At 45.1% G+C, this 9,937-nt stretch overlaps 1 non-coding gene across 1 annotated transcript; it reads left to right on the forward strand.

Moving 5' to 3' along the window:
* The first annotated feature begins 7,795 nt into the window (after nucleotides 1-7,795).
* TRNAV-GAC (transfer RNA valine (anticodon GAC)) lies at nucleotides 7,796-7,869 on the forward strand. Its single transcript has one exon. It is a non-coding gene; the product is annotated as a tRNA-Val (tRNA).
* The last annotated feature ends 2,068 nt before the right edge of the window (nucleotides 7,870-9,937 follow it).

A 9,937-nucleotide genomic window follows, 5' to 3' on the forward strand; every position in this document is an offset into this window, starting at 1 on the left:
CAATACTGGGACGATTGTCTAATAACCAAGATGGGTACTAAGTGACTAATGGATAGGTAGTGTATACAGCATAGATCTGCTGGACAAAGGGATGATTCATGACCCAGGCAGGACAGAGCAGTACAGCAAGAGATTTCATCATGGTACATGGAATGTTGTGTAATTTAAAACTTATGAATTGCTTATTTCTGGAATTTTCCATGAAAATTTTTGGATCACAGTTGACCCCAGGGAATGAAAGTCACAGAAAGCAAAACTGCAGATAAGGGGGAACTACTGTAGTTGTCTTTTTGGGAGGGAGTGGGGGGTTGACAGCTGGCTGATATGAGTATTGAACCCTGGCCTTGGTGTTATAAGGCTGTATTCTAACCATCTGAGCTAACTGGCCAGCCCCTGTACTACTGTAGTTGGACTACTGTAGTTGAATGAGACAGTTGTGATCACAAAGTAAAGTAATGAAGTTTGACTAGGTCCAGGTGATGACAAGGTCCAGGTGGGACCATGGAGGGAGTAGCCAAAGTGGGACAAAGGAGACAGTCAGGAAGCTGGCATGGCCTTTGAAATCCCCCTGGATGATGGCAGGACTTAAGGGGGGAAACTGAAGAGGATGCTTCTGAGTTAGGTCTTTGAGGAATAAAGAAGGTGTTCTGGTTTCTCTAGATGACAGCATGAGGGGCAAAGGTCAGCACAGGGTTTTTACAAGAAGGAGGTAGAATAGGAAACTGGGTTGCTTTGGTGAGGAGACACTAGCCCCCCTCCCAACCCTGAAATCCTTGGGGTATAAGAGTGTAAGCAGCCTCTAGCAGGGAAGGCTATGCAGAAGCAGAGCCCTGGGGTCCAGCCAGCTTTGGGTGCAGGCTGGATGTATTAGTCCATTTCTGTTGCTTATAACAAAACACTTGGAGCCAGGTAATGTATAAAGAAAATGAAATGTATTGCTTACATTTTCTGAGGCTGGGAAGTCCAAAGTCCATCTAGTGATGGTGACAGCGAACCAGGGATCTCTCATTGCAAGACGATGGAAGCAGAAAGAGCAGAGAGAGCAAAAGACAGACTCTCCTCTTTTAAAATCCTCAGAATTATGCCCCTGACCACAATTTTTAATCCATTCACTACTGCATGATCGTACAATCCAATCACCACTTCAAGGCTCTACCTTTCAACTACCATAATAGGATTTCCCACCCTCTAAACAGTCACAGTGGGGGCTAAGTTTCTAATACATAAAGCCTGGGGGACACAATTCAAGCTTCAATGAGTTTTGGGGGGACCTAATTTAATCCACTACACTGGAGGTGGTCAGGGTGACTGTGGAGAAGCTGGGGGTGAAGGAGGCTTAGCTGATCGGGAACAAGGGCACTGAAGGTCAGAGTAAGAAGGCTGGGAAGGGAAGGAAGGATAGGAAATGAGTCAAGGAAGATGAAGCACAGAGCAGTGAAAGAGTGGGAGAGTATGAGCGGGGAGAGAGTACATGGGTGCTTCAGAAAGCTCGTAGAAAAATGGAATTAAAAGATAACAGGAACCTTTCCATGAACTTTTTGAAGTACCCTCATATGGTTGACCCAGAGAGTTATGTTGTGTGGGGAGAACACGAGGGTAGATGTGTGGAGTGGAGTTGGGGGCAGAAGTGAGTCTGGAGAGAGAATGAGGGTAAGTCTGGGGAGAGGGTGAAAGCAGAGGTTTTCGCAGAAAGTCGGGGCAGAGAGGAGTCTGGGGAGAGGATGGAGGGAAAGGGAAGATGTGGGGAAAAGATGGGGCAAAAGGAGTCTATAGGGAAGTGATGGGTGGCAGGGGAGTTCTGTGAAGAGGGTATGAGTGCAGAGCAGAAGGGGGGTCAATGAGGAAGTGGAGGGCATGTGCCCCTGAAGTGGAAGTAAAGGTAAGGATGCCCTCTTTGGCTGGGCTGGAAGTTTTGAGGGGGAGAATGTTTCTTTCTATTTATCTATGAATGGAGAACTGAGAGTGAGGGGTCGGGGATGGGAGTCAGAGGAGGCTTCCACCTCACTGTGCACATGAAACCTACAGAAACAGGAGACAGTGACTGCCTTGTTGTCTCTGAGGCCGCCTGGGGACAGTGAACCAGCCTGGAAAACCATGCCTTGGAGGATTCTTGTTTAGAAATGTGTCTTTTTTTATTTAAGGGGAAAAAAGGCCCTCTCAGAAATTTTATTTGGAAACGAGACCTATTGACCTCTTGATTTTTAATACCTCCACTTGCATGTTGCTAAGAATCTTTAGCTTAGCACAGGAGCTGGGGTTTTTGAGATTTTGTGGTTTTAGTTTCCCCGCATGAAGAAGAACCATTTGGCTGCTACAGAAATGATTTATGGATGAGTCCAGATTTATTAATCTCCTCTGAAGATGGAGAGGAAATTAAAAACGAAGAGTCCACTTTGGGCTGAAGACAAAGTAGGTTTGTCGTCCTTGCAGAAGACCTTGCCAAGGTTAGGAGGCCACAAACAAACCAATTTGGACTAAGGTTCCTAATCCAGATTTTAATTTCATGTGCTTTGATTTTTCACACCATTTTCTCTCCAAGGTAAAATAATGACTATTTTAATTGGCTGCCACTTACAGAGAGATTCCAGTAAGCATGATGGCATACATATATTTTTCTCTGGCATTCCATGTGTGCTCCGGTTCTTATGATCAAGCTGGTGAAACTGACTTTTACTGCATGCTGCATGCCATGATCGGTTGACTATAAATTAAATCCCCTTTTCCAAAAGTCATTTTCCATTAGTGCTAATTTGTTTGCCTCTCATTTCCACTGATCATTAGAGTCTCTGGTTGTGAGCACCAAATTGGAAATAATTTCTTTGACATTTCAAAAAATTTTCTCCCTTCTTGAATGCCATTTGGCTGCAGCAAAAGAACATTATGGTTTGCAGAAGAACAGTTCACTCCAATTACAATTTAACTGACCGTTCATGGCACAGAATCCCTGTCCTTAGTGTCCAAAGATGACACCGGTGCTGACATTGCTATTTCCTGTCGTAGCTATAAAATGCCTCATAGACTTTGCAGTGGCCTTCTTGGGTGGAGATTCTGCCACTGTACACATGGCAGCTTTGGGAAGTTGGTAGTTTTATGTTCCTACATATCATGGACATTCAGATATAACCATCTAAACAGGAGCTGGCGATTTCTTTACTCATTCACTCAGTGAGCATTTATTAAACATCTATTTTGTGCCATGACTTATGCCAGGCCCTGGGGACACAGTGATCAGGAAGACCAACCCATACCCTTAAGGAACTCAACACTCTAGAGGGAGAGATGGTAAAGTTTTACAGCATAGTACAGGAAGAGGTGGCACAGATGGGACCACAGAACAAAGAGCCCCTTGTTATCTCAGGGAATTTGCCAAGGGTCAAAAAGAAGGCTGCCATTTCCTGATGGCAGAGCAGTGTTAAGGTGCAGAGGGCCCTGGAAGGGCCTGGAGAGTTGAGAAGTTGAAGTCCGTTGTAATGTGGAAGTGACTGGAGAGGAGGTTAGGTTGGGGTCAAGTTATGAAGGGTCTTGAATGCCATATTGAGTTTAGACTTTATCCGGTAGGCCACAGGGAGCTATTGGAGAAATCTGGGGGTGAAGAAGAGAGGAGGTATAGAAGGTTGAGGGAAAAGTAGTCAAGGAAAGGCTTTGTTTATGCATTTATTTGGGTTGGCAGGGATTGAGCAAGTGTTTAAGAGAAGTCAGAGGAGATGGAAAGACTGAAGATAGAGGAGTAGAATCTAGTGCACATGGAAAGGCCAGGTGGCAATCTGATAATGTTAAGAATGGAGGGGACAGGAGGGGGTTGCTCTTGCTGGGCCCTGTATTGTCTGTGAAGTAGGAAGCAAGGTTATCCAGGCATCCTCCTTGATTCCGCCCCCATTTCAACCTCCACAGCCAGCGAGTCAGTCACCAGGTCCTGTTGCTTCTATTGATGTGGTATTTCTACCTCCCTCCAAACCTAGAGTCATCAGCATCTCTTGCCAAGATTACAGGAATGGCTTCCTAACTGGTGCCCCCCCCCGCCCCCCAGTCTTGCCCCTTCCAATCCTCTTTCTGCTCTGCAGTCAGGATATTTCTAAAACAAAATCTTTCCTTGTGGCTCCTGACTTAAGACCCTTCAGTACACTCACGTTGCCCTCAGGAAAGAGTGCAAACCCTACAGCAGAGCATATAAGGCCCTTCATTCCCTGGCCTTTACCTGTTTTTACAGCTTATCTCTTGCTGCTCCCATCTTTATCCTGTGCTCCAGCTATTCTAAACAATCTCAGCAATGAAATTAAGAGCTAAGCTTTATTGAGGATTTTTTGCATGTTAGGTAGTTATTGGTTCTTATGAGATATTATTATCACCTCTTCACAGGTAAGGGTACTGAAGCCTAGAGAGGTTAAGTAATTTGCGTAAGGTCACACAGCCAGGAAGTAGAAAACCATCCAACTCCAGAGTCTGTGTTCCTAACCACTGTAAAATACTGCCTCCCACTTGTAATTCTTTATGCCTTACACTGTCTCACCTCTGAGCCACTGCATGTTGTATTCCCTCTACTTAGAACACACTTTTCTCACCTTCTCCCTAGCTGGCTACAGATTGCTTTTTAGCCTGGATGGCATCTCCTCTGGAGAGCCTTCCACAACAGCCAGAACCAAACCAAGGCTGGGTTAGGTGTCCCTCCCTCTCATTCCCCGAGTATCCTATACTTACCCCATCGTAGCACTTACCACGCTATTGGAATTGAAATCTCTTATTTACAAGGCTCTGTGCTGCCCCCAACTGTGTACCCATTGAGGGCAGAGACTGTCTTTTTCACATTTATCCCCAAAGGCCTAGCACAAAGCATGGGACATCTTGTCATACATCATTTTCACCATTTGTTGAATTTCATGTTTAGTGGTGCTGCTGATAGTGAGGTTGGAGGTAGGGCAGAGGGGTTCCTAGTCACATTTGAGTGTCTTATGAGGCAACTTACTGAGGACTTACACCCAATGTGACAGGCTTTGGAGACTCAAAGATTGGGGCGGGGGGCAGCATCCAGGCATGCAGGCAAATCAAGAGACAACATGATGCACAGGTGTCAAGGTGTCAGGGGAGAAAGCATTTTGAATAGGAGGAAAACGTTTTGAGTAGGAGAAAGCATTTTGAGTAGAAGTAGTGATGTTAGTGGTTGCAGTAAGAGGACAGGTGAGCAAAGGACTAGGGCATCCTCACTGAACAAGGCAATTAGGAAGTTGTCAGACACATTGGCTAAAGTGATGGAAGTGAAGTGAAGTGGGGTGGGGGGGCAGAAGCCCAACTGCAGTGGGTTGAGAAGAGAATGGTCAGTGGGAAACAGAAAAGTATGTGGACTGTTTTTCAGAAGTTTTGCTTTGAAGTGAGAAAACCAGAGAGATGATTGGAGAAGGATGTGGGGTTAAGGTTTTGGTTTTCTTTTTTGCTTATTTTTGTTTAAAGATAGGCAAAAATTAGGTAGGCTAACAAGAAAAATGCCTAAATAAAGCGAGCAGTTGAGGGTATGGGAGAAGTGAGTGATGGGTGGAGTGAGGGCCCTGAGAGGCAGGGTGGTGGATGGATGCAGAGCTCAACGGAGCTCTAGAGAAGGAGAGAAAGACGGCTGGTCAGCCACGAAACAAAAAGAAGAGAAGGAGAGGGATGAATAGAGATAACATAGGAAGAAGGAAGAGGAATATGAGGATGTTCTTGCCTAATGGCCTGTAACTTTCTTTAAGCCCAAGAGTAGATCTTCTGAAAACAGATGGAGGAGGTGGGAGCTTGGAACTGTAGAGTTCACAAGTGGAATGGTTGTGGCTAGTCACAGAGTTTATTTGGGGTGTGGGTCAGGAGTATGAATGCTGGGTTGGCTGAAGGTCACTGGAGTCTGGATTTCATGCCTCTCCTCTGTGCTCCACCAGAACCGGGGATAGATCCCACTTTCCACTCTTCATTATAATCACCTGGTTGCTGTCTCTCTGCCCTGCCAGTCTGTAAGCACCTTGAGGGCAGGGACTATGTTTGTCATGTTAACCAATACCAGTTCCAATGCTTCGCTCAGAGTTGGCACCGAGGACATCTGTTTAATCATGTGGAGTTAAGGAAATTAAAGTGCTCATTATGAGCACAGTGTGTTGGATGTCAGTTTAAATAACATTTACTGAGAGCCCGTTATATGCCAGGGACCATGCCAGCCACCCAGATTACGAAGATGGAACATAATGATGTTGAAATTGCCTAACGGCTCTTAGGCAAACAGAAAGACTTATGTGTCAAAATCATGGATGAACCTGAGGGAACAGCCAGCACTGAGGCAAGGTAGGGAAAGGACAAAAGGCCTGACCTCAGGGGAGAAAAAATGGTTTAGAAACGCACTGAGGAATTTAGAGCTTGATTTCTGATGTGTAGGAAAGTGCTCAGCCTCCTCTTGTGTCCCACCAGCAGCAGTGACCTGGAGCACAGAGCGTGAGGTTTCAACTGGGGGCAGAATTTAGGTGGAAGTTCTTTGGGCTGAGATGTTTGCAACTTTATCCTGACAGCAATTGGGAGCCACTGAAGAGTTTTAGGTGGGAAGAGTGGGAGAGTGTGGTGCTGATAACACCAAGGCCACGGGTTCGGATCCCTATATAGGGATGGCCAGTTAGCTCACTTGGGAGAGCGCGGTGCTGACAACACCAAGTCAAGGGTTAAGATCCCCTTACCGGTCATCTTTGGAAAAAAAAAAAAAAATCTCACATCCCTGTGAAGTTGAGGATGGGGTAAGCCTGAAGGCCAGTGAGGAGGCTGTTGCAGTAATCCATATGAGGATGAGGGTGGAAAACTAAAACAGTGGCACGGAGATGAAGACTGATCTGAGGGAGATTTAGGAGCTTCAACTGGCAGAACCTGGCAGCAGTTCAGATAAGGAGCAAAAGGGAGAGGAATGAGTCAAAGATCGCTCCTGGGTGACGAAGAGAGTGGCAATCCAAGCACTGAAACAGGACAACACAGGGGAAGGGGCAGGTGTCAGGAGCTGATGAATTCAGGTTGGGACTCATTGATCTGAGGAGACTGCAAAATATACCAATGGAGAGTCCCCTAGTTGTTTCACTCTAGGGGTCTGGAGCCCAGGAGGGAGACCCAGGCTGAGGATACGGATTTGGGAGTCATAAGCCTATAGATATAATTTGAAATGATGGAGTGAATGAGGTCACCCAGGAGATTACAAAGCACGAGAAGAGAACTGAGAAGAGGAAAAGGACCTGCAGTCCTGGCCAGCCATCAAAAAAAAAAAAAAACAAAGGACCTGCAAAGGCGCCAGAGGAGGACCCAGAGGGTCAGGAGGAGAATCAGGAGAGAGTGGGGTTAGGAAAGGAGTTTTGAGAAGAGTCATCCACAGTCCATCAGAGAGGCCAAGCATGATGGGACTGCAAGCTAGCCACCAAACTTGACAACAAGGGGAGAGCAGGATCAAGGCCTTTGGCTTAGCCAAGAGAACCTGGACTTTGGAGTTGTACACAGATCTGGGTTCAAATTCCATTTCCACCCCTTTTTAGCTGTGAGACCTTCAATAAATGAGCAAACCTTTTTATTTTGGGGGCAGCTGGCTGGTGTGGGGATCCAAACCCTTGACCTTTGTGTTATAATGCCAAGTTCTAACTGATCTAACCAGGCAGCCCAATTTTTTAAACATTAGTTTCTTCGTCTGAAAATTGTGAATGATATCCACTTCCTAAAGATCTTAAGAGGATTAAAACAAATAATGTATATGTAATATATGTATTATGGTATGTGGCTAGCTCTTAATAAACCCTCAAAAAATGTCAGTTTCAGGGCTGGCCAGTTAGCTCAGTTGGTTAGAGTATGGTGTTGACAACACCAAGGTCCAGGGTTCAAACCCTGTACCGGCCAGCTGCCAAAACAAAAAAATCAAATATATAAAAAAAATGTGTTTAATGGCTTCTTTTTTTTTTTTTTTCTTTCTTTCTTGTTTTTTTGCAATTTTTATCAGATCTTAGTTCGAAGAAAAGTTGAAATACAAATAAATAAATAAGTGGCTGGAGACTTAATTAATCATGACTGCTGACCTTTATCTCTCCTGCCTCTCAAAACCTCAGTGACATAACACTAAAGAAATATAAAAGGCATTAAGTCACAAAAGTTCAGAGAAAGACGCAACAGCAGATGAAAGAATTCAACCAATATTTGGAAGATAGAAGGCAGTTGGAAGAATGTTAACCGGCTTGAAACAGAGGAAATTACAGATTAAGTGCCAACAAGGGGAGGTTACCAACCAGAAGCAAGTCAGTCACACAGTTTAACCTCCAAGAGGCTAAATGCTTAGAAGCCCGAGTTACCGCAGGTCAGAAGTGAGAGACAGGACTGAACACAGGGTGTCAGCTGAAGTGTGTGTGCAGAGCCTTCCCCATCCCACCCACCCCCAGAGCTCCTCTCAACAACCAAGCAATTACTCCAAACTCTCTTGCTGCATCAAGAGGAAGGAAATGGACTCTGGAGGCCTCCATGCTCAGGGAGCTCAGGCATAGTTGGAAGGGCAGGGATGAAACAGTGGAAAACTAAGTGATTGAGGGAAGGTCTACACACTGCATCTCATTAGCCCCTTACCCTACACAACTCCCGGGATGCCAAGAGCCAGGCATTTATCACCAGCACCCTGTCACCCTCCCTGGGAAAGTAGAAAAGTCTTCCCCCAGAGACTTTGATGACTCTGGGAGGGGGGAAAAATCTCCAATGACTGGCATTTATGAATTCTCAATAAAAACTGGAGGACAGGGCCGGCCCATGGCTCACTCGGGAGAGTACGGTGCTGATAACACCAAGGCCCCGGGTTCGGATCCCATATAGGGATGGCCGGTTCGCTCACTTGGGAGAGCGTGGTGCTGACAACACCAAGTCAAGGGTTAAGATCCCCTTACCGGTCATCTTTTTAAAAAAAAAAAAAAAAAAACTGGAGGACACAGCTCATGATTAAAAGAGACTATCAAAGGCCTAATATAATAAATAAAAAAGACCTGCACCAAGGCATATATAATCATACAATTTCAGAAAAGGTTTAAAATCATCAGGAGTGAAAAAACAAGCCATAGACAAAGGCACAGGAATCAGAATGACATTAGACTTCTCATCAGCAACAGCAACTGTGGAGGCTGAGTCTGAGGGAAGCTTATTTCTAATGTGGAGTTATAGGCCCAGCCAATTCAACATGAGATCAAAAAAGATATTGGCAGGGGCTGGTCGGTTAGCTTAGTTGGTTAGAGTGCAGTGTTATACCACCAAGGTCGAGGGTTCGGATCCCCATACTGAAAAGAAAAGGTATTTGCAGATTTTCCAGGACACACATACACAAAGTTCTCATCTTTTAGGAAGCTACTAGAGAATGTGCTTCAACAAAATAACTGAGTTAACTAAGAAGAAGGAAGATGTGGGATCCAGGAAATGGGCATCCAACAGAGTAGAATGGCAAAAGGAAATCCCGGGACAACCTTTGTGTACCAGGCTTAATGAGCAACCAGTCCAAGCTGAAGTAGAAGGACAGAGGTCTGTGGGCCAGAGATCTCCAGGGAAGAGATGGAATTGATGACTTATGGGTTGAGCATTTGGAAAAAATATTTCTACATGTAAGAAAACAAGTAACCTGATTTGAAAATGGGCGAAGGAGCTGAATAGACATTTCTCAAAGGAGGATATACAAATGGCCAACAGACACATGAAAAAATGCTCAACATCAGTCAGCATCAGAGAAATGCAAATTAAAACCACATCGAGATATCACTCACCCCAGTTAGACTAGCTGTTATCAAAAAGACGGAATAACAAATGCTGGCGAGGATGTGGAGAAAGGGGAACTCTCATACACTGTTGATGGGACTGTAAATTGGTGCAGCCATTATGGAAAACAGTATGGAGATTCCTCAAACAACTACAGATAGAACTACCATATGATCCGGCAATCCCACTG

The sequence above is a fragment of the Cynocephalus volans genome, chromosome 8 (genome assembly GCF_027409185.1).
Source record: "Cynocephalus volans isolate mCynVol1 chromosome 8, mCynVol1.pri, whole genome shotgun sequence".
NCBI classification, from domain to species: domain Eukaryota; kingdom Metazoa; phylum Chordata; class Mammalia; order Dermoptera; family Cynocephalidae; genus Cynocephalus; species Cynocephalus volans.